The sequence below is a fragment of the Tachysurus fulvidraco genome, chromosome 1 (genome assembly GCF_022655615.1).
Source record: "Tachysurus fulvidraco isolate hzauxx_2018 chromosome 1, HZAU_PFXX_2.0, whole genome shotgun sequence".
NCBI lineage: Eukaryota > Metazoa > Chordata > Actinopteri > Siluriformes > Bagridae > Tachysurus > Tachysurus fulvidraco.
In genome coordinates this window covers 45,986,674-46,013,175 of record NC_062518.1, presented here as the reverse complement: position 1 = coordinate 46,013,175, position 26,502 = coordinate 45,986,674, and the positions used below count along the sequence as shown (strand labels likewise).

General features: G+C 38.5%; 1 protein-coding gene and 2 long non-coding RNA genes across 3 annotated transcripts in view; 2 read left to right on the top strand and 1 right to left on the bottom strand.

Annotated features, from left to right (window-relative positions):
* LOC113633966 (obscurin-like) overlaps positions 1-26,502 on the bottom strand; it is a 580,831-nt gene that overhangs the window by 80,016 nt on the left and 474,313 nt on the right. The gene's annotated exons all lie outside the window — the stretch shown is intronic.
* Positions 18,824-19,445, top strand: LOC125138536. Its single transcript, XR_007137743.1, has 3 exons — positions 18,824-19,038; positions 19,192-19,257; positions 19,379-19,445. It is a non-coding gene; the product is annotated as an uncharacterized LOC125138536 (long non-coding RNA).
* LOC125138534 lies at positions 19,458-20,621 on the top strand. The gene is made up of 3 exons (XR_007137738.1): positions 19,458-19,604; positions 19,709-19,753; positions 19,859-20,621. It is a non-coding gene; the product is annotated as an uncharacterized LOC125138534 (long non-coding RNA).

The window sequence follows — 26,502 nt, the reverse complement described above, 5'->3', positions numbered from 1 at the left end:
TATCAAGTAACATGGAGGGGAGTGACATCTGCTCCACGCAGACTCAGGGCTCAGTACTTGGTCCTCTTCTTTTCTCCTTGTATACTCACTCTCTTGGTGAAGTTATTTCATCACATGGGTTCTCTTACCACTGCTATGCTGATGATACACAACTTATCTTCTCTTTCCCACCCTCAGATGCCACAGCTTCTGACCGGATCTCAGCATGTCTGGCAGAAATTTAATCATGGATGACTGCTCATCAGTTAAAGCTCAATCCTAGCAAAACTGTTCATCCCAGGTGATTCATCCCCAGGTCACGATCTTGCTATATCCTTGCACAACGATCTGATCTCCCCTTTAGCCACAGCTCGCAACCTTGGGGTAACCATGGACAATCAACTGTCCTTTTCCTCTCATGTTGCAAATGTGACTCGCTCATGTCGGTTTCTTCTCTACAACATTAGAAGGATTCGGCCATTTTTGTCCACACAGACTGCCCAGGTACTTGTTCAGTCTCTTGTCATTTCTAGACTGGATTACTGCAATGCACTGCTGGCAGGTCTACCTATGAACGCAATCCGTCCTCTGCAAATGATCCAAAATGCAGCTGCCCGGCTTGTTTTCAACCTGCCAAAGTTCTCACATACCACCCCGCTGCTGCGATCCCTCCACTGGCTTCCGGTAGCTGCACGCATCCGGTTCAAAACACTGATGCTGGCCTACAAAGCCAAAAATGGACCAGCTCCCTCTTACCTCAAAGCCCTCATCATTCCTCGCACTGCACCCCGTAACCTCCGATCTACCAGCACTGCTCGACTGGTTCCACCATCTCTCAGGGTAAGAGGCAAGTATACTACAAGACTCTTCTCTGTACTGGCACCAAGGTGGTGGAATGAACTTCCCATAGAGGTCCGGACAGCCGAATCACTGGCTATTTTCAAGCGGCGGTTGAAGACCTACTTATTCAGGAAGCACTTCAACTAGCACTTCTTTCCTTATCCTTTGCATTTAAAAAAAAAAAAAAAAAAAACCTTTGACACTTTTTCATTGTAACTTTGAACAAATGTTTTAAACTCATGGTATCTTAAGTATGTAACCTAGTGAACCAGCATTAATGTATTCAGTGTTAGAGATTTAAAACCTGTTAGAGGCCTACGTCTCGGTACCGAGCCACCACCGCTAGGAGGCGAAAATGCATCAAATTCATTGTAACTTCATTGTAACTTTTAAGCATTAAATCCTCTAAATACACGGTTAAATTATATATTGTTTGAAAGCTTAGACTCTCAGGATTTTATTAAGCGCACACACACAGCATAATATGATTTATAGTAATTTAAACATTTGATAGAAAATTGAACTAGGTGGCGCTAGTTCGATCTGTTTACTCACTTTTAAACGCTGGTCTTTAAATTTCCCTTTCTTCACATTGTCACTAATGTTAATGTATTTTCCAAAACAAATGCTTGTAAAAATCCCCGAGAGTCCAAAAAACTTGAAAATGTAATCCTTTTAATCCAAAACGCTTTGCTCGCTTCACAAGAATTATGTGTTTGACCGGAAACTGAACACGAAGCTTCACTTCCGCCCTTTGTTGGACTCCTACGTCTCATTGGACACATACCAAAATTTCAAAACGCGTCAGATTTGTAGTCGAGGATGTGACGAATCAAACAAGCCCTCGCATGAGCCAACCAGTGCCTGTGCGGCCGAGATAGGCAGCTAAGAAGCCAATGAGGTCTCTCCATGCTATGTGGGTGACCCTCCCTTTGACTGACATTTGCTCCGTCCAGTAGCGATTTGATGTTTCGCGAGCATCATAGCTCTTTAGCCAATAAGGAGACGATTCCAACGAGATGCAACATGATACATCTGGTGAGTTCGGGCTGTGCAATAAGCGTGCGCATATTAATTTTTTTCAGCTTTATTGCGCAATTCTCGAACGTTTCACACTCTCACACCTCAGGGTGTCAGTTTACAGGCATTTTTTCAAAACAGAGTTATAGGCAGAGGGGTTCTCTTTGTTATAGGACTTTTGAACTAAGCATGCAGTCCTTTTATACAAAGTTATACAGTAAAAAAAATAAACAAGAAAAACCTGAACAGACGGACATGTCCATAGAAAAATATTCATATAAAATCCATTTTTGAGTCTTTTGACTTCATTTTTTTTTTGGTGAAAGCCAAGACATGTGGCTATGGCCCTCAGTTGTTGTTTACCAACCAGCATTAAATACAGCAATGTATGTAATCAGTTTATCAGGTAAACAACTCAGACGGAAATAAACACCCTCCATTCTAGCCTCTATAACTCTGTGTCAGTAAGGCTTAGAATCAAGCTGACACTTGTGTCGGAAACTAGAGACTCTCTTCTTTCCAATGAGACCAAGCTCACCTCTGTGTGTCAAAGTATATGGGAGCTGTACCACTTTTTATGTGGGTATGTCATCTAGGCGAAAATCATGAAAATGGGGGGGGCGACAGGTAACAGGTTGCACTTATGTACGTCACTCTGGATAAGGGCGTCTGCCAAATGCTGTAAATGTAAATGTAAATGAATGAATGAATTAATGAAGGAGTAAATACAAATAATCAATGCAACAATAAATCCAGAAAGACCGCAAATAAATTTTGAGGAAACATGGACACAACAATTAAAATAATACATTATAAATATTCAGAATTTATTACTTTTTTTTCAAAAACAATGTATGTGATGCCGTGCCATCCACGGCACAACACGGAAAATGACCACTAGGGGATGAGGCTGCATCAAATTCGTTGTAGCTTTTAAGCATTAAATCCTCTAAATACATGGTTAAACTTATTTTTCTAGTAAAGCTTAGACTCTCAAGATTTTATTAAGCCCACACACAAAGCATAATATGATTTATAGCCGTCATACTAATTGAATCAAAATTGGTAGTGAACTGAACTAGGCGGCACTAGACCAGTTTTTCCCCTACATTTAGACACTTCCCTTTCTTCACTGGGGTAATATTTTCCAAAACAAATGCTTGTAAAAAATCCCCAAGAGTCCAAGGAACTGGAATCTGTAAGCCTTTTAATCCAAAACGCTTTGCAAACTGTCTAGAGTATACTCTGATAAATCTGTTTTGAAATAAACGTGACATGTTTATTTTTAAGGAGGGGAGTGTTACGTCCCCCATAATATTGTTAGTTTTTTTTTGGAATGGTGTTTTGTTGTTGTTTTTCTTCCCTTCTCTTTTGCCCTCACTTTTGTTTTAACAGGTCAGTGTGTGTCTGCCAATCACAGAGATTCATGGTGATGACAATGTGCAGCTCCACCAATGGGGGTGCCCTACGTGGGATTTAAAAGGCACACCTGTGCAGGAGGCGGGAGTTCTCTGGCACGCGGCCTTTTGTTTGTCTGGTGGTTGACTCGTGTGGTTTTTGTTTTGTCCTGTACCATCCTTGTGTTAATTTGTTGGTTTAGTCTGTGTTCTGTGCTGTATCAGTGTTCCATGCCTCATTCTGGTCCTGTCTCTCTGATGTTTCCTACCGACTGTTATCTGGCTGATTAAATATCAAATCACACCATAAACGGGGAAAGAGATAGAACAGGTAAGACATCACATGATGTACATATGCAACACTGAGCTACAGCTACTTGTTTAGAACACTAGGTTAGTGACACGTGCCACCCCTTGTATTTTTGTTTCTAGTAAGTGTAGTGTAGTTAGGGCGTCTTGCCCGCTGAAGATGTTTCTTTTTGTTTAACGTATGGTTTATCGTGACTGAGTTAGATTAGAAGTTTTGTTTCCGGTTTAGTAAGTTTGTTTTGTTTCTTTCCCTGAGTTGGCACGGTCTTGTTCTTTTCTCTTGTCCCTGTTTTGATGTGAATTATTTTGGGGTTTGTTTTGTAAAAATTATAATGTATATAGTTTGTATATAATGTTTGGACTGGTTGGTGATGGTATGGTTCACTAGAATAAGACACTATTGTGGACTATTGTGTAACATCGCCTCGCAAATATTACGTTTCTGACCGAAAACTGGAAACAGCAGTTCACTTCCATACATTGTTTCGGCTCTCACTTCTCCCATGAGGCTTCTAAAACTACACTGTTGCATCAGACTTGTAATCCAGGGCCTAACGAATCATACAAGCCCTCACTTGAGCCAATCGGCACCTGTAGTGCAGAGATAGACGGCTGAGAAGCCAATGATGTCTCCATCCTAGGTGGGACACCCTCCCTTTGACTGACAATTGCTCCCTTCAGTAGCAATTTCATGATCCAGGACCTTTTACAGCTCTTTAACCAATAAGGAGACGATTCCAACGGTATGCAACATGACATGTCTCTGATGCCTCAGCTGCGCAGAAATGGCTGTGCAATGGATTTATTGCGCAATTCTCGAACTTTTCACACTCTCACGCCTCAGGATGTCAGGTTACAGGCCTTTTTTCAGAGCAGGCTTCTAGGCAGAGAGGTTCTCTTTGTTTTAGGCCTTTTAAACTGAGCATGCAGTCTTTTAATTCAAAGTTATACAGTTTTATCCACACTGATTTGCAATGTTTTCTGTTGTGTCTAAAGTAAAGCATTTATTAAACAGTCTCTGTTGTCATATACTCCAAAGCTGTCTGTAGTAATGGTCTGAAGGAACAATAAAGAAATATAATCACACACAATATTCTGTGAAGACGTGTTAACTTGTTAACATTATAACTTCTCTTTCCTATAATAAGAACAATAAAATGAGAGAATTTATTTATTTAATGGTTTTGTGATTATAGCTTAAAATAGCTTAAAGGTGGATTTTTCCTTTTCCCCTGACAGAGTAATACAGTTTATATAATTTCACTATTTTAGGTCACATGGCACTATTCCTGTTGTGAGTGGGAAAGAAATGTGTGCTTTTAATCACAACACACAGAAATGTTTTTGTGACTAAAATTATTCATTTTCACACTCAAAGTCATATGTAACAGTCTGTAAATAAGTGAAATGTTTAATGTCTCTGTTAAGTTTCTACATAAATAGGGACAGCGCCCTCTATCTGTTGAATGATGGCATATTGGAGTGAAATCTGGAGTTTCACACTACAGATTTAATGGGACATGATGTGGGTAAGTTGTGTTCTTTGAGTGGGTCAGAGATTTATCAGTAAAAGTGATTAAAACACAAAAGATACTCTTCCAATATCAAGTATTTTTGTAATGAACATGTTCTGGTCATGTGATCTAATATAATTAATGTGTGTGTGCAGCCACAAACCCTACAAGTGTTTATAATAATATATAGGTAATTGAGTCCGGGTGTTTGCAATCAGTAATTGGGTAACTGTGAACATGAAGTTGTTCATAGGCCACACTGAAGTCTGGAGTTGTAGATATGACAAATACTTAATCTATAAGTTGAACATTGTACAAACTGGACAGATGAAAAAACAACAACAACAAAAATATGGAATGTAAAAAAAAATATTTTTATTATTTATTTATTTATTTTTTATAAAATGCATTATCAAATAAGCAAAAAAAGTGCGGAGCATTTGTGTTATTATCTGAATGCATGATACACAACATAATTGTAAAGCCATGTTGTGATATAAATTGCATCATTAATTCAATATCAAAATTTCTTTCAAATAAATGCTTTGTATGTTTATACCCAGCAGGAAATGTCCAACTCAAATATACACTGTATACTTTATACTGTACATCATTATACACACTAGGGGTGATAATCTTTTACACCCAAACTACAGTTCATTGGTTATTTCACATAAAGTACTGACAGTCAAACAACTTCTTAAAACCAAACTAATGTGTTTAATTTAGCCACATTTTGGCATAACTGTGCAACAGAATCCTGACATAAATTACATTTTAATGCTACTCTACTGAAGAGCAGACCAATTCCACCATTATGGACAAAATGGTCCCCAGCTGTAGGCAGGCTGCCCCTTTCCAAGACCAGCTCAGAGCTGTACAGATAATGTACAAGTAGCCATACAACACCTCAGAAAATATGGCAAATTAATTGCTCCAGCAAGTCTTATCTAGTTTTCTGGGTTTGGGCTTCAGAAGATAATGAGCACTGCATTAAAGGAATTTGGTCAGTAAAACTTAAGTTACACTTTCCTGGGATGTCATTCTGTTAAGGACAAGAATGCCTATAGGTGGAGCTGCAGGATTAAGACTTGATCCAATGACTGAACTTTTGTGACACATCTAAAGGGACAGCATGATGTTGTGGCACAAATTAGTTATTGTTGAACACCGTTCCACCTGTGGAACACTACCGCTAGGGGCTGAAGCTGCATAATTTCATTGTAACTTTTAAGCATTAAATCCTCTAAAAACACGAAAAAACTTATGTTTCTAGTAAAGTTTATACTCTCAATATTTTTTTAAGCCCACGCACAAAGCATAATATGATTCATAGCCGTCATACTCTTAGAAAAAAATTTTGGAGAAAACTGACCTAGGTGGCGCTAGACCAGTTTTTCCTTACCTTTAGACGCATCCCTTTCTTCACTGGGGTAATATATTCCAAAACAAATATTCCACAAAAATCCACACAGGTCCAAGGAACTGAAATCTGTAAGCCTTTTAATCCAAAACGCTTTGGTCGCGCCGCAAATATTCCGAAAAATTGGAAACAGTGGTGCGCCACCATCTTTGTTTCGGCTCTAGCTTCTCATTGGGGTATTCAAAAATTCTAAATTTACGTCATATTTATAGCCCAGGGCGTAACGAATCAAACAAGCCCTCACTTAAGCCAATCGGTGCTTGTATTGCAGAGATAGACGGCTGAGAAGCCAATGAGGTCAGACATCATTTTTGGGAACCCGCCTTTGACTGACAATTACTCCTTCCAATAGCAATGAAATTGGCCGGGACCTATACAGCTCTTTAGCCAATAAGAAGACGATTCCAACGGTATGCCACGACCCGCCTCTCTAATGCTGGCTTCTGCGCGAAAATCGTGCGCGATGGGTTTATTGCGCAATCCTTGAACTTTTCACGCTCTCACAGCTCAGGGTGTCAGGTCACAGGCCTCTTTACACAACAGAATAGTAGAGAGAGAGAGGCTGTGCTGGTTTTTGGCCATTTAAACTGAGCATGCAGTCTTTTAATTCAAAGTTATACAGTAAACAAGTAAACAAGAAACACAGGACCGGATGGACATGTCCGTAGAAAAATAGTTTTATTGAAGCCATTTTTGGGTCTTTTGACTTGATTTTTTTTTTGGTGAAAGCCAAGACATGTGGCTATGACCCTCAGGTGTTAAATGTTACCTAACATGTTCCAGAGAAATAAGATAAATTAAAAACCTCAGGCGAAAATCAAAATTTTCCATTCTAGCCTCTGTAACTTTGTGTCAGTAAGGCCTAGAATCAATCTGACACTTGTATCTGAAACTAGAGAATCACTTCTTTCCAATGAGACCAGGCTCACCCCTGTGTGTTAAAGTATGTGGGAGCTGCATCACTTTTTGTTTTGTATACAATTTCGTCCGATCGTTCGTGTGCGATAACAGGTTAACCTGTTATCGCACACGAACGATCGGACGAAATTGTATACAAAACAAATTTTCAGAGTAGCTGCCAGGTTTGGCATCATCCAATAAAATATCAATATAAAAGAGTAACAGCTGAATATTTTAAGGAACAAAAACAGAAGGCAAACACAATCTATTTGATGACACTGGCTTCATCAGTGTACATAGACATACGGGTCACTGCAGAGAAAGAAAACATAAATGCATAAATATGACAAAAAGACGATTTCTCATGATATTGCCATCAATTATGGCACAAATTACTATGCAGCAAAAAATAAGTAACTTATTAGGCTTGTACATTCATAGCTAAACAGATACCAACTAACATGGATGAACTCTTCTGACCACCACAGATTTGGAAAGTCAGGATTTTGCGTACATGGATATGAAGGTCAAGAATAAAACACGATAATTTTAATGTTTTTTGTGGTTCACATTCTAATGGTGTGTAGAAATTCTACCCAATGCACTTTTGGATGTCTCTTAATTTAAGGTGCTGTAATTGTCTTTTAAGCTTTATAAATGTCAAGAGGTTTACCTTCACGTGCTTCTGCACCTCTGAGTATACAGTCTCATCACCCACATTGGCCGTCTCTAGTAGGGAGGAAGAAACAACTCACTGATTAATTACCAGAAAAAAAAGAAAAAAAACTACAGCTCATCTAAAGGACTTAAAATACATGATATACAACAGAGCTGCTAAATTCTCACAACTGTTTGGTCAGAAGGTGTTTTGTGGCTCCTTTTTAAACATGATCATAAACATTGCTGTGATATACAGTAATGGAAGTAATACACTTGAGGATGTACTATTATAGGAAAATAAAAACTTTTGTTAATAGCAGTTTTAACAGGCTGGTAAATCTGTTATTCACACTATCTGTTGTCGATACAGTGTTTTATTCACTACATGAATAAATATAATTACTACATCTTGCCCTACCTTTTATTCTCTTTGTTTTTAGCATTGGTTTCAGTTCAATCTCAGCATAAGTCACATCATTTTCAGCACCTGCAGTAGAAGAGAACAAAACCATCCCAATGATCTGTAGCCTTTTAATACATCAGTCATAACTCATCAACCTAAACATCAGTCATTATCAGTCTCCTGCCAAAACTACACTGAGTCCTAGCTGATTTTTTAGAGTAGATCTTTAAACTCTTTTAGGTTTTTAGCTTCCTTTATCATTCAGCATGTGGAATCTTCACTATGTGTGATAACACATCAGTGACTTTTTAAACAAACCTGCTGAAAGTAAATCATCTAAACTACAGGAAAATATAACATATGATTAAACATGCTGAAGACTTCCAGTGTAATTTGCTAATTTTGTTTTTTAATAAATCTGTGAAATGTCCCAGCATTAGAAATACTCTACCATTGTTCCTGTTTGATTTCTTTTTCCTCTTGACCTGTGTGTAAATGGCTTTGTTGATCTCAGCTGCAGCTTCACCTGAACACAGTGCAGTGTGTTGGTCTCTACAAGACACTTCTGTACTTTACTGTATAGAGTTAATCTAGAGTTAAATCTCTAATGCAAGAGTAAATGTGTGAAAGGAAATAAAGCTACCTGTTCCTCTCATGGCTGACTCATCCACAGTGTCATAAATATTAGCACTCCCTAAACAAAACAAACAGAAGAAAGTCTCAGTAAAATACTAAAAGAAATTCATTAAAGATAGAAATAAACATTGAGACAGTGTCTGACCAGCCTGAAGTGGTGTGTGTCCTGACTGAGAGTCTTCAGCTCCTGACTGGTTCTGATTCAGTTCTGATGTCTGATTGGTTTTCTGCTTTTCTAGAGAGAGAGAGAGAGAGAGAGAGAGAGAGAGAGAGAGAGAGAGAGAGAGAGAGAGAGAGAGAGATTCTACATCTGAACAGTGTGTACATACTGACATTAAAGAGAGTGTAAAAAAGGTCAATTATACAGTAGGAACACAAAAAATTATTCATTATAGATACAATAACTATATGTATAGCATAATATATAGTATTTATATTAATATTATTAATATTTATAATAATAATATTTAAATATACAGAAGTCTTAAAAGGCCATGGATTATTATTTTGAATTCTTTATTGAATTCTTGTGATCACAAAACTTTCATATTTTATATATATACATATATTTTTATATTTATGTTGATGGTTTATAACAATGTATTATATGACTATATAGTATTCACTACATCACAGTTAAAAGTTCTATATTCAGTATGTGCAAATATGTTTTATATTTTTTAGAATCTACACAAAATTTAAACTATTTCTTGCACCGTCACCAGATTCATATCTCACAGTATAATATTGACTTAAGTCTTAAAGATCTGTTCATCAACACTTAGTTATTGTTTACCTTTAGTTATTGTCCATGATTATGTGATACATCACAATTTACTTTATTCTTTTGCAATTCTGGTTATATTCTACATAACAAAGCTAATGTAGTAATCTGACCTTTTTTTCTTTTGTAGGACCACAGCAGCATCATTAAGATCAGAAAAGCGATGAACAAAAATCCCAAACCAACAACCAGTCCTAATGTTCCATCATTGGATATAGGACCTGAGACTGAAGAAAAAGTGCAGAATTTTAGCAGTTAAACATAGAAACTCTTTAAAAAGCGAATAAAATAAAAAATAAATTCTCAAAATATTTCTCACATCTGACTGAGACCCAGCTTTTCAGTGACTCTCCTCTCTCTGGGTGTTCACAGTGGTAGAAACCTTCATCTGACTTTGAGACAGTTTGGATGATCATCTCTCCTGTAGTCTGGTTCTGGAGAACTGATCCATCTTTATAGAAATCAGCTCGGAGGTTTGAGGGATTTGGGTTGTGATATAAACAGCGTAGAGTCAGAGGATGTCCCTCAGTCACAGGATGGACAGGACTCTCCAGGATCACATCACCATCTAGAACACAGAAAATCACTAACAAGGAAATCCACACACTATGATGTGTCTGTAGATAATAAATAAAAGTTCTCTAATTTATCTGTATGTAACATAAAATACTCTAAACCTGTGGAGTCTGGAGGTTTTTCATCTAAATTAAAAAAAATAAACTGTCTTCATGAACAGTTTCTCCCAAATGAAATCTCAGAGTTCTAAATATTCTGTAATGAATCATTTCCCTTTTCCTTTAACATTAAACACACTACATGAAGACTCACCATGCACTGTGATGTTGACAGGATTACTGTTTTCTCCAGATTCAGACACACACCAGTAAACTCCAGTGTAGGATGTGGAGAGGAAGCTGATGTTACATGTAGATCCTGTAACTGATCCCCAGTGTGAACAATCTAACACTCTCTCACTGTGTGTGTATCGTCTCACTGTCCATCCAGTAGACTTACTCTGGTCCTCACAGCTCAGTGAGAGAGAGTCATTAGTAAAGTGTTGAGTTCTGCTGGGATTGATGATCAGAGAGACTGGAGGAGATTCACCTTAAACACAGAAAAGAGCCATGTAAAGTGTCAATGAACAACATGAGGCAGAAACCATGGAAATGACTGTAATGTGATGTAAAGTGCAGTATTTATTTTCCAGTAAAACGCTGTTTTATTCATTTACAGAATTCTACTGTAAATGATTAGACAATTAGAGCAGTCAAATGAGCCAATGTACAGGATTATGATTATCATTTTACCATAAATATATTTACCTCCTATTTGTATCTGTATCTGTTTAGAAGACATTTTCTGAAGACATTATCTCTGAAAATTTTATGTATACTTGATCACATACAGAATGTTTACCTGCTCTGACTTTTAATAAAATCCTCCTTCACAGAAATCCTCAACCATGTCCTGAGTCCTATATATGTGTATCATACATATACTTTATTTATACACACAATTGCATAAATACTGCATTAATCTGATGTTACATTCACACTTTTAAAGTCTACACTTCAACATAACAGTTAATTTTCCTCACCAGTGATCCATAGTGGCTGTAGATTGCTGTACTGTGTGTGAAGGGCTGGTTCTCCTCTCTCTCCTCTGCACATATAAACTCCTGTGTGATTAAGAGCAGAAGGACTGAGAGTGTATTTGCCTCCAGATCCTCTGCTGCTGTCTGAGAGGAGCTCCACATACACCATATAGCCACGATTATTCTTTATTTCAGTTAATCCGTCTCTGTAGGGAACAACTGTGTACCAGCTGAATGTCCAGTCTGTAGAGGAGTCTGTAACCTCACAGCTTAGAGTCACTGAGTCTCCTTCAGTCAGCCAGCTGTGTGGAGATACACTCAGTACTGCCTGTGGTCTCTCTGTTACACAGGAAATACAAGATAAATTGTATCTAGTTTTACTTAATACAATGTAAGACATTTTCATGCACATTTTCACCTGACACACTCACCTGATACAGTCAGTGTAATAACATCACTGGAGTGTGAGGAGCGTGAGCCTCCTCTCTCTGTTCCTCTACAGGTGTATGTACCTGTGTGGGTCACTTCAACACCACTGATACTGTACACCTGTTCACTACTGACAGGACTGTGTGAAGTATCTTTATACCAGCTGTACTGCCAGCTAGAGACACTTTCATCCTGTATGTCACATCTCAGAGTGACGGTGTCTCCAGTGTAGACGGAGCTCTGAGGATTCACTCTCACAGTCGGTTTGGGTTTTACTGTTGGTGTGAAATGATGAAGGTGTCAGAGCTGCTTTACACTTTACAACATAAGCAGTAGATTCACTGTGTCTAACAGATGCTTTGTGTCTAAAACTAACATTTATATTTAACATTTAATACAAGATGCTTCAGTTGTATGTTTTCTTACACGGCTGATATTCAGTATATTTTAGATATAATTATAATTAATTTAGTTTGTAATCAGATAGCAGTGGTCAAAATGTCTGGGATGTTCCTGTGTATCACATCATCATTAAATCAGAGTGTTCACACATTTTATAGAGTCGACAGCAGACAAAGTTATTACATATTTAAATGTCTTAAAATACATTAATGACATGAAATACATCCAACAGAACAAAAGTAAATCATGGGTTATTACCCCAGAGGTGTTAATGTGAACAGTAAAGTGAAGAGAAGATAATGAGGCTTGTGTTTAAATATTGTGAGGGATTTCTGTGATGAGACAGAGACTGATGTGGATGATGATGATAAAAATCTCTCAATTACAGAATTCACAGATAAAACCTTCTAATTCTAATTACTTATAAATTGGGTGTTATTATAGACAAGGAAGTAAAAGTCAATATTAAATAAACAGGGACTCAGTTTCTGACAGCTCAAAATCTGAACCCTAAAAATAATGTGAAGATATTAAATAAGAAATAAAAATGGTCACAGACTCACCTGATACAGTCAGTGTAACACCATCACTGATCTCTGAGCTCTGATTGTATCCCCCATGTCCTCTGCAGGTGTAGGTTCCACTGTCAGAGTCTTCAACATTCTTGATTCGTAACACCTGCGTTGTGGTGTCATTGTGGAAATATCTCTTATTTCGATTTGAATAGAGTTTGTTATTATCTTTATTCCAGCTGTAAGTCCACTGAGTGTCTCCTCCTCCCTGTATGTCACATATGAGAGCAACAGCCTCTCCAGTGAACACATGTGTATCAGGATGTATGGACACCACAGCTTTAGGACTCCCTATAAAACATTCTGTTGTTAATAAACCTTACATAAAGTCATTCCCAAGTCTACACTACTAATATCATTTTTAGAGTGAGTATGAGTTCATGTTTTTGTTACTTGTTGATACTGATATGTGTAACCTGCTTAATATTAAGAAATCAGGGGCATCATGGAGCATTTTATTTAGCACTAGTTATATCTGTTGTTCTCTTCTGTTTTCTTACATTTACTTGCCTGAAAATGACATGGATTGTTCCAAATGATGCACTTTGCAAGTAAAATTAATTATATCTATTTTTACTGAATTATGTGTTCATAAAAATATTTTATTACACCTGTGTTCCTCTGGCCACATTTAGTAGGGCAATTGTTCACACTCTTGCTCTTGCCAGTACAATGAACATACATACAGACACACTCACACACACACACACACACACACACACACACACACACACACACACACACACACACACACACACACACACACACACTCGCACACAATGTCCACAAACACACGCACCCAAACACACACTTACACACCACACAAACACACAGACAAACATTGGACATTGCATTTCATTGGACCTCCATAAAAAAAATCTACACATTTGTAAATATTTCACACTTGTGAGATGCCTTTGTCCAGCAGAGGGCAACACCTGATCTACCAATAAGCTTCACACAGACACACACACACACACACACACACACACACACACACACACACACACACACACACACACACACACAGTGTTTAGTCTGCAATATTTCAGTTTGACTCGGTGCTCCTAAATTGCACAGAAAAGCAGGGAAGATTACAGGAGGGTTAAACTTGTGCTGTTTTATATTTAATATGTTAAGAAATTTAAGCAGCATAAAACTATTTGAGTGTAAAATTATTTATTCAAATCTGATGTTGCAGCCTCCTTTGGTTAGATCTAAAACACTACATTAATAAACAGGGAACAAATTAACTAATTATACACAACCTTCTTAGCACTAAAACAAATTAAATAAGGAGACAATATAAAGATAAACTATATATAACTCACTTTGAGCCTGGACCACTGGTATGAGTGAAATAAGCACTAAAAAGGGAACAGAAACAGAACATGACATAAATATGGAGAATTTTCAGTCTATTAATGAACACAGCACATTGTAGACACACAGAACACACAAGTTTAAATCTTACTCAGGAAACTTAATTCTTACCATCCTGTAAGAAATACATTTTAACCTCTTAAATAATAAATAGACATGATCCAGGTAAATGTCACTATTCTGCTCATGAAGTAATGTTCTTCAAAAGAAGAGAGCGAGGAGAGAGAGAGAGAGGAGAGAGGAGAGAGGAGAGAGAGAGAGAGAGAGAGAGAGAGAGAGAGATACTGTAGCAATTTAGAAGATCCATACAAAAAACTAACTGTTTACATTTCCAGCATTTAGCAGATGTACTTATATCCAGAGCGACTTTTTATCTCATTTTAAACTACTGAGCAATTGAGGGTTAAGGGCCTTGCTCAGGGGCCCAGCAGTGGCAGCCTGGCGGACGTGGAAATCAAACTCATAACCTCCTGCTTGGTAGTGTAGCACCTTAACCTCAGTGTCATAACTAGTGTAGTGAAAATATTAAATATCATGAGTGTTTTTATACAACAGTTATGTGTTTGTATATAATGTTATGTGATTTTACAGTATTCTGTGTGTCAGACTAGGGAGAAAGGACAAGAAGCCCTTGTTCCAAATGTTAACATTGTACGTGCTAGAAGGATGGGAACTTTAGGGGAGTTTGTGTGCATGTGATAGATAAGTACTGATACTGGAATGCGGCCTTGTTGAGGTGATAATTCAAAGGCATACAACTTCAGTAACCAGGGAGGGTGCATGAAAACACACACACACACACACACACACACACACACACACACAATAAAAAACAATTAAAAGTGGACAATCAGGTGAAAAAGATAGCACATTCTGGTAAATAACAAAATGTACACAGGATCAAGAGAGGTTGTTAATGTGGCACCAGAGAGGTGTCCATATCTGCCAAAAGGCATTAGACCTTTGGTGTATGTCATAAGTGAGCTTCTCAAGTGGAAGTAATATGGACATTTGAGACAACCACATTTTAACAGAAGGTGCCTGAGGAGAAGACCACAATAACAATATACATTTCTTTGCCAGGTACACCAAATTTAAAAACAGTTGCCTTGTGTGGAAGTCAAACACAGTCTCAATTCCACTATACAGCAGATACAATTCCAAAGAGAAACAAAATTTCAACTTAAGGAGCCTTTGTAAAAAATGATGTACTTTAATCCAAAAAGAAAAGATTTTGTCACAATACCAGAAGCAGTGAAGGAATGTTCCTTTGTGTTTCTTGCAATTAAAACAGAGATCGGAGGAGTATTTGCAAATCTTTCTTACACGTGAAGGTGTAAGGTAAACTCTGTTAAAAAATCTGTAGTTGAGTTCGTGAATTCCCAAAGAAGTACATTTAGGGAACACATTGTTACATACGGTGGACCAGTCCATATCGGTAATTCTGTGGCCCAGGTCTTTTTCCCACACTCTTTTCAAGCTCTCTAAGGAGGAAGTACACGAATCAACCAAGGCATTATATATTTTAGATATTAACCCCTTAGAGAGATTGTTTTTTATTATAACTTGTTCTATGTCAGTAAGATCACGTCTCAGCTTACCATTATCAGACAGAGGTTTTATGAAATGACGCAGCTGAAGGTATTTGAAGAAATGGGACTGTGGTATACGATATTGGTGCAATATTTCTTGAAAGGATTTTAAAGCCTCGCCTGAAAAGAGACAAGATAATTGCGAGATCCCTAACTTAGACCAGACTGAAAGGCCGATATTTTGCAGAGATATAGGGAAGTCAGGATTAGAAGCAATAGGTGAGAAAAGTGTGAGTTCAGCTGGAATCTTAAGATACAGTTTAACGTCTCTCCATGTCCGAAGGGTGTTTGAAATGGTGAAACTTGTCGAGGAACATTTAAGCTTTTTGGTATTTGCAATAAAAGGCAGAAATTTTATTGGGAGAGGAGCGCAAGCCCTTGCTTCCAGATTAAGCCATCTAGAGTCGGTCCTTTCATTGTACCAACTAACCATATGCTTCACCTGTGCTGACCAATAGTACAGACGAAAGTTCGGTAAGGCGACTCCTCCCTTATCCTTTGGTTTCATTAATTTGTTAAAACTAATTCGAGGCATTTTGTGGTTCCAGATGAATTTAGAAAAGTGCTTATTGATGTCTTTAAAGAAAACATTTGGTAAATGACAAGGTAGGGATTGAAATAAATACAGAAACTTAGGTAGAATATTCATTCTGATCACGTTAATCCTGCCCAGAAAAGAAATAGGGAGTGTCCGCCAGGTGTTAAGGTCTTTTTTAATGGAATCCAGAAGAGGGGCATAATTTGTTCTAAATAAATCTGTAAATAGTGGTGTGACAAATATGCCGAGATATTTAAAACCAACAGTAGTTATTTTGAAGGGTGAGAGAGATGCAAGATCATTTGGAGCAGAAATTTTAAGAGAAAGCGCCATGGATTTTGACAGATTAATTTTATATCCAGATAAGGCACTGTATTCTGAAATACACTTTAATATTACTGGAACAGACTTCTCTGGCTCAGAAATATACAGCAGTACATCATCTGCATACAAAGAAATCCGATGTTCCTCATCTCCCACCGTTATACCAGAAAGGTATTGGCACTGCCTTATAGATTCAGCCAGTGGTTCGATTACGAGAGCAAAAAGCAGGGGTGAAAGAGGACACCCCTGCCTCGTACCTCTTTCTATGACAAAGGGTTTTGAGATCAGACCATTCGTAGTGACTGTAGCTCGTGGATTAGTATAAAGCAATTTTATCAAATCGATGAATTTAGGACCTAAATTAAATTTCTTTAGGGTGGCAAAAAGAAATTCCCATTCGACTCTATCGAAGGCTTTTTCTGCATCCAGGGAGATAATAAGGGCTGGGAGTTTACGTGCTTGAATCTATGATGTTCAAGAGTCGGCGAATATTATCTGTGCCAAAACGTGATTTTATGAATCCCGTCTGGTCCGGCTCTCTGCGAGTCTGCGAGCAAGGACCTTAGCAAGTATTTTATAATCGGTATTCAATAGACTTATTGGCCAGTAAGAGGCACATTCTTGAAGGTCTTTTCCTTTTTTTGGAATTAAACAAATTGATGCCATTTTCCACGACTCGGGGGCCACTCCATTGTCTAGTAAATCTTGGAGAGCGGGCATTAGGATAGGTGAGAGTTCTGGCCAAAACTTTTTGTAAAACTCACAGGGGAATCCGTCAGGGCCTGGAGATTTGTTGGCAGGCATAGATTGGATTGCACTGAAGATTTCTTCCGGTGACAGGGGAGAGAGATTTAATGGTCATATTCCATCAAGGTGACAGTTTTATTACCCCTGGCAGCTGCAATGTCAGCTGGTATGACAGCTGTTATGACAGCTGTTATTAGTGATATGAAATTATTAAAGGTTAAAGGTTATACCTTTTGGTGTGGTAGACATGTCTTAACTCCAAGTCAAGTCAAGACCTCCCACCACCCCCTCTCATTTCAGTGCTTGGTTCCCATAGACAGGTGACAAGTAATTAAAACAAGGAGCTATGTTCTTTTTTTTTTTTTTTTTAAAAAGGGGTTTTATGACCCCTCAGAGGAAGCAGTGTTGTAAAACAAGGACCTATGTTTTTGGCTTGTTCCCGTAGACAGGTGACAAGGAGCTATGTTCTTTTTTTTTTAAAAAAAATGGGGTTTTATGACCCCTCAGAGGAAGCAGTGTTGTAAAACAAGGACTTATTTTTTTTTAAAAATGGGTTTGTTTTAACCCCATCAGAGGAAGCAGTATTGTAAACAAGTAAATATGTTTGATTGAATAGATAGAGATAGGTACTTAAAACTCGTGTTTGATCCGGGGGTGTTTTGCGATAGGTTACCCCTCCCCTCAGACCGGATGGTTTTCAAATCAAGATTATGACCCCCTCCTTTGTGTTAGGAGCATCTCTCAGTCTGATCGTTAGTCAATGGGGGGTGCTATCTATAACGTCACACACGCGCATCCTGACCAAACGCGCGTGAGAAGAAAGTTGATCCGGGGGGTGTTTTGCGATAGGTTACCCCTCCCCTCAGACCGGATGGTTTTCAAATCAAGATTATGACCCCCTCCTTTGTGTTAGGAGCATCTCTCAGTCTGATCGTTAGTCAATGGGGGGTGCTATCTATAACGTCTCACACACGCGCATCCTGACCAAACGCGCGTGAGAAGAAAGTTGATCCGGGGGGTGTTTTGCGATAGGTTACCCCTCCCCTCAGACCGGATGGTTTTCAAATCAAGATTATGACCCCCTCCTTTGTGTTAGGAGCATCTCTCAGTCTGATCGATAGTCAATGGGGGGTGCTATCTATAACGTCTCACACACGCGCATCCTGACCAAACGCGCGTGAGAAGAAAGTTGATCCGGGGGGTGTTTTGCGATAGGTTACCCCTCCCCTCAGACCGGATGGTTTTCAAATCAAGATTATGACCCCCTCCTTTGTGTTAGGAGCATCTCTCAGTCTGATCGATAGTCAATGGGGGGTGCTATCTATAACGTCACACACGCGCATCCTGACCAAACGCTCGTGAGAAGAAAGACGCGCACACGCGCACCCTGAGCGGAAACATGCACCTGAGCGGAAACGCGCGTGAGACAAAAAGAAAAAAGGAGCAAACGCCTGAGCGGACACGCCCACACGTGTAGGTAAAAAGTGAGAATTTTCCGAAAATTTGGCTATGACTTCGCGTCTTTGGATTTTTCACAACGGAACAGAACATCTACGATCTTCTAAGCATTGAGAGCACGGCCTTTTCAATAGGTAAGAGTTTATTATTAACTTTATTGTAAATTTATAAGTATTAGAATGGTTATCGTTTGATATTACCATATATGAGATTTTCAATATTTAGAAGAGTGACTTGTTATAACTAGTTTTAGTTGGGTTTATACGTAAAGTCTGTTTTAATTACAGAACAAGGCCAGCCTATCTGACGCAATTGTCTGTGAAAACGTATCAAACAAACGCGACCCTTCCAGGGTAATTTCATTCTGACTCTTAGATCTGTGTTTTTTTTCTTCAGTCGATTGTTTTATCATATATTACATTATAATCTAAATGTTATATTTATTTATTTAATTCATTGTTTATTCATTTTTAGACAGTTGTATTGAGATTATTTCCGGCGACGAGACTTCTACAACGCACGTGCTAGGCCTAAGAACGGGGGAACATCCGGGGTCTATCCAAAAGTCGATAGCTATTTCCGGCGACGAGCCTTCTACAACGCACGTGCTAGGCCTAAGAACGGGGGAACATCCGGGGTCTATCCAAAAGTCGATAGCTGTAGTAACCCCCACAGCTCAGACCAGTTTTACAAACTACGGGTAAGTTACACCATGAAAATATGTATGTTGTAAATCTTTCATTAACCTTATATGATATTTTAAGTATTTAATTATCCATTATTTTGTATGTGTGACATGTTCAGAAGACACCGGAACAACGTCTAACTCCGATAGTTCAGATTTTTTGGGTAATTGTCTCATTGGGTAAGGTCGTTAGCATTCTCTTTTCAATCAACCCTTAAGAGTGTAAAACAATCCTCCACACATTTTTCTGTAATCTGTATTCTATTTAGATACCGTCATTGAAGGAGTAAGAAACTACAATCAATCCCTTGAAGAAAATTTCAACATTGGAGACACTCTTCAGGATTTTTTTCAGCTAAGGGATAGAATAACTGAAAACTTTGAGCATGTCTACAGTGAGTATGTTCAATCCTTGCATAATACTCTGGAATCCTTAAATTGCTGTGTTATGGTGAATAAAGAATTGTTAAGACAATATTATTTTAGAAATGGCTCAGAAGCGTTCGAGTAATTCTCCCTCTTCAGAAGCTAAAAAAATTAGAATTGAAAATGACCCTACATCATCACATGATCTCTGCTTTGGTGAAACTTCGACTTTTTCAAGTAGTCTGTTACAACGTGACCCGTGCACAACCCTGAATCCTTTTTTAACCGATGCAATCAATGAGTTGAATGATGGTTTAACATCGACACTTAGACACGATATTCAGAGCCCTAATCCGGGGTTGACCGATAGTTTAACAGCGACACAAACACAGCTGCCTCATCATGACGTGTTCTTAGAATTGAATCAGAGTCTGTTAACGTTGCAGAATAGTCTAAATGATCAAGATCAACCTGTGCCGTTAAATCCCTTTTTGATAGAAGCTGTAAACCAATTGAACGAAAGTTTTAACTTATCTAACGAACAAAATGTCGTTAATGCAACACCTCCAGTAACCTATCAACATCAAGAACCTGCATCTCAACAAGATTTGCTTCATGGTCTTAATCAAAGTCTTATTTTGTTAAATGACAATATCATTAACTTAATCAACCAGCCTGTTAATGTTCTGCAAAATCCCAAAACTGATCATGAGCACATTCCTGAAATGGTAAATGATACATCAGTAGACAGTGCGCCGCCTACTGGTGAAAATGTACCCTTAGATCACAAAGACAGAGCGCCGCCTAGTGGTGAAAATGTACCCTTAGATCACGTAGACAGTGCGCCGCCTACTGGTGAAAATGTACCCTTAGATCACGTAGACAGTGCGCCGCCTAGTGTTGAAAATGTACCCTTAGATCATGTAGACAATGCGTCGCCGCCACATAGTGTTGAAAACAATCAAATAGGCCATGGTGTAGATAGTAATATTAGGATAATTAATCGTGACAACTTCAATAACACAGAGATCATAAGAAGAGTGAATTTTTCTTCTATCGCTAACGTCAACAGTTTTGCTGAATTTTATAATTATGTTTTAGAGATTTTAAACAGCATGATAGAAGTTGCGAATGAAATGATTTCACCTAAGGATTATGTCACCGTTGAAATTAGAGGCGTTACACTCAATGTGTCATCTCACATTCACACTAGTCAATGGAGCCATCGATTTACAGTCTTTTTTGACCATTCTCGAAAATACCATTCAAAGTAATCGTGACATATTTACGGATAATTCGCTTGAACTGGTAGTACAGATAGTTCGACCACCTCGCGGTGGTATAGGTTGTAGACGGAAAGTTGCTACAATATTCAATTCAGAAGTTGTACAGAAGAAGATGCGACACTTGTATATTTTTTACAATAAAGACAACATGTGTTTTGCATTATGCGTTACACAGCTTTTAAATCGTGATAAAAGCAATTTTCAAAATGAAAAAATTGCTAAACAGCTCCAATACGCTGTAGGTTTAACTGAAAACACACCCGTCACCTTTGCCGATGTGAGTAAATTTGAGGCACATTTACAGTGTAAAATTGTAATTTTGTACAAAACTAGCGATAAAGCCGGATTCTCTTTCTTTCAAACCAGCAAGATACCGCATGAAAAAACGTTGTACTTGTTTTTGCATAACCATCATTATTACGGTGTTAAAAACATCACAGGATTTTTGGGATGTAGTTATGTCTGTCATTTCTGTCACTCGGGGTTTAAGGATATGCGGAACCATAGATGTGCATATAGTTGTAACATTTGTTGTGATGTAGACTGCTACAAACACCCTCAAAACATAACAAAATGCCCGGATTGTATGAGGTTGTGTAGATCAAAATATTGTTTCGATAGTCACAAAGCGTTGCGCCAGTCAGAAGGAGGTGAATTTTCTCAGTGCAATAGAGGATTCTACTGCAGCAAGTGTAATAGGGTGTACCGCGATTCATTTGGTCTTGAACGTCACGTTTGCCCTGAGAGTTTGTGTCAGTTCTGTGGTGAAAAACTTGATACAGATTGTGAACACAGGTGTTTTATACAGCCTTTAAAGAGGGAAAAGTCTAATGAGAGATACATCTTTTATGACTTTGAAACTAGACAGGAAACGGGTACTCATATAGCTAATTTCTTATGCTGTATTAATTACCGTGGTCAGACATGGTTGTTTTCAGGTGACACATGCGTCCGAGCGTTTTTTAGACATTTCCGCTGTAGGAGATTCAGAGGTTATACCTTTATCGCGCATAATGCTAGAGGGTTTGATTCGTACCTTTTGCTAAACCATTTAGTGAAAGAAGGAATCACACCCAAGATTATTGCACAAGGCGGAAAGATACTGTGTTTCACCGATACCGATCTTCCGGGGTGGAGCCTCGTGTAACGCTTTCAACAACGGAAGTGTTTTTGTCAAGCGTATAGACATTGTTTTCAGTAAAACCTTTTCTTCTTCTTCTTCAGAACATACACAACTGATTTTTCTTGCGGTAACAAACCTGATCGGAGTCGGAAGTCTTCTGGAGTATTTGATTTTAGGTCAAAAAATAAATAACCGTACGGTCTGGTGGTGGCGTCTTGAAAACATTCTAAAAAATATTTCCTGTTACTTGGATACATTTGTTGAGCTAGCACACTGATCTGTAATTCATCTCTAGGGTTTTTAAAAAGAAGCATGTAATTGGTGTTCAAATTGATTGTTCTACTAGACTTGCCTTGAAAAAACAAATTCTGAACCAGATATATGACACTTAGATTTCTGTGATGCGTGTATTTAGTAAAAGCTTTTTCCACCTCCTCGTTTTTACTCACAGATTCCATCTAGTCATCTATTATCACCAAATTTGTTTTGCTGGGAGGAAACAGTTTGTCATCACACAAAGAATCGGGGATTCCTTGAATAAAATTGACATTTATTTTGGTCATCAAATCATCATACAAAGGTTGCCAACATGAATAAATCCATACAATATTTTCAGGAAGTTTGGACAACACCTCTTTACAATTTTCCAGCAGCATTTTGATAAAATAAGATTTGAATCTTGAAAATTTGGCCCGCGGGCCAAAGAATCTTGCAAATTTGGCCCGCGGGCCTGAGATTGACATAAGTGATGTAGATGATCAGAATTTAGTGACAAAAGCATGAATCCATGATCCCAACCTGACTTATGTGAACAGTTCAGGCTGCTCATGGTGGTCTATGAATGTTTTCTTGACACATTTCATCCCTTAATACCATTTGAGGATTGTCTGAAGTTTGGTCCATTTATGTTATACTAACTTATAATGGTTAATTCCAGCATTACACTGCACCATATAACAAAGTTCCACACAAATACATTCCACACAAACCTGTGCCAAGAGAAAGACCATGAGTATAGTGTAGTTTGGTGGCCTCCACAGTTACCAGATCAGAATCTCTGTGGAGAATCTCCACTGAAATCGAAAAGTTAAAAAAAAGTTAAACATGGAAACTGAAATCACTGTCCATGAAACTCCAAGCCATGCACCTTTCTTCTTTATGCTTGGGCATGTCCCTAGGTTGGCAGATGATGTCATTTTTAAGCAACGGATGAAAGTACTCAAGTGCCTGATTATGATTCGGATGCTAAGTCCTCGTTATCCTGCTTCAAGACTGCAATGAAAACTGCACAGAAACATTCTTCAGCTGTGCAGCAACAATCTCACTGAACGGGAATCACTTGGTTGGAGGACACTGAGTGCTTGTAGAGAATAAAGGAGAATGTGGGGAACAAGTTGGCTGATAGGTGTGAAGATGGGGTATATACTATTTACTGTATGATGCAGGAGGAAGGCTCAGAATTTAGCACCAACATCTTGAATACATGCAACATGCAAGTATTTTTAGCTTCACGCCTCCTCCCCTTCTTCACTGCTGAACTCACAACACTGAATTTAAAAAAAGAAAGAAGCTAAACCACAACTGTGCACTTGTGTGTTCTCAGTTCTCCAAAAAACTCTCTTTACACCGTGTGTGTCAGTGTACAAGGATAATGGGAAGTGTTTATTTCTGTAGAATTCTGTGATAGATTTGACACAAATAAGTAAATGATATTAGACAATAGTTTGGTGATTTTATTTATATAGCGCCTTTCCGTAGCTCAAGGTCGCTTTACATTTCACAAATACAGTACATTCAGACACTTACATATATATGTATTATACATATACATCTATATATACACAACACATAATACATATAATTGCATTATCCGAAATGCTTGTTAAATAGATATGTTTTTAAATGGGACTTAAATGTACCCACAGATGTGATGTTTCTTAGTGTAGGAGGCAGCGAATTCCATAATTGAGGAGCATTTATACTAAATGACCTTCCACCAACAGTAGACAGACGGAAAGGAGGGATGGACAACAAACCAAGTTCAGCTGATCTAAGGGACCGGACAGGGCGGTAAGGGGAGAGTAGGTCAGACAGATATTGGGGAGCAAGACCATTTAATGCTTTGAACGTTAGAAGCAATACCTTAAAGTGTATATGTGATGCTACAGGTAGCCAGTGAAGGTCATGATGCAGTGGAGTAATGTGAGCAGAGCGCCTAGTGGAGGTGAGAACTCTTGCTGCTGAGTTTTGAACATACTGTAATCTTGCGATAAGATTTTTTGGAAGACCAAGAAATAAGGCATTGCAATAGTCCAGACGTGAAGTGATTAGTGCATGAATTAAGGTTTCAGTATCAGCTATGGTGAGAGAAGATCGGAGACGAGTGCTAAAACAGGGGTTTCTTTGAGTATATTTACATGAATTGACTAAACCCAGAGCTCTCAAGTATCATGCATTGAGGGTGACAGTCACACACTTGGGTCTTTTGTCACTTTTGTCACTCAGAAAAACTTACTATTTATCATATATTTAATATGCCTCAGCGCCCAAAATGTATCTGTCCTCACCGCCGTCTCTGTGGAACCGGGCAGGAATCAAGCGCGTCTCCCCTGGAGTTCTTAGTCAAGCATGACACTTATCAGCCAATCAAATGAAGAGGCTACACAATAGCCAATCAGATAATAGCACTATTGTATCTGGGTCAGATTTAACGCAACAACCCATGACAAAAAAGCATATCGTGGAATTGTTCAGCATCATCCTCGTTCACCCACAGAGAAAACCACTGGAGCTGCGAGCATCACTTTGAGCACACAGTAAAGCCGCCTTCACACTGAACACGACAAACGACCGCCGATAAACGGGAAGTCATTCATTTCCTATGGAGAGTAGCAAAGTCGCTGTGTGAGGTGCCGACCATCTGCAGATCCGTAATTTTCGGATCCGTTTTGAGCGTTTGATCCGTAAAAAAATTTGAACTTGTTGTTGAACACAGCATCTGATATGCCGACCGGATGTGATGTATTCCAATGTTGTCCAATCAGGTTTGTGTGTGCGAGGTGATAAGAATTATTGAAAAGTATTAATATTAACTTTAGTCATTTTTAAACTTTATCAAAACAATCTTTTTGTTTTAAATACATTGTTATTGATAAAAAAGTAATAAATTATTAATATTTATAATGAATTATTTTTAATGTTGTGTCCATGTTTCCTCAAAAATTATTTGCGGTCTTTCTGGATTTATTGTTGCATTGATTATTTGTATTTACTCCTTAATTAATTCATTCATTCATTCACCATGATAAATGGAGGGAGAATACAGGCTCTTGCTTTTGCTCTCCTTTACTGGAGATGCAAAAGAAAACATTGCAAATCAGTGTGAATAAAACACTACTTGACTCGGAGAAAAAGTCTCGGTGAGTATCACCGTTTAGAGAAAGAGTTGCGCCTTAATGGAGAAGATTTTCATGGTTAATTTCGGGTGTCACGATCATATAGTAACGGGTTTTCCGAGACAGCAAGAATTAGCTTCTCTCCCATGTTGACGTCTACACGATCATATTGCACATTCCGTGCGACTGTCACTAGGGGACCAAATCCGACAGTTGTGTCTGTTTGTCGTGTGCAGTGTGAAGGCGGCTTAAGTCATGATCCCCTGTTTTAATGTTACAGCACATTCACAACTTGTTTGACACAAACAATGACATTTTGACTGCTGTTAGAGACGTTTCCCAGATAATGAGCATGAGTTTTTCATGAGCGTCCGTAACTTAGCCAACAGATTTAAAGCCTGTTCACTGACAACACCTGCTCAGAACAAGTAGTTTAGACCAGTGGTTCTCAAACTGGGGGCCCTGAGATGGTGCCAGGGGACCCCGGTTCACTGACAACACCTGCTCTGGACAAGTAGTCTAGGCCAGTGGTTCTCAAACTGGGGGCCCTGAGATGGTGCCAGGGGGCCCCGGTTCACTGACAACACCTGCTCAGGACAAGTAGTCTAGGCCAGGCCATATTTAAAGGCCATATTTAAAATATGTCACTCTTGCCTGTCTTCAAAACTTGAGAGCCCTGTAAACCATAAGTAAACACTTTAGACTCTTTATGAGTGGACAACATCAACTGGGACTCCAGTTAA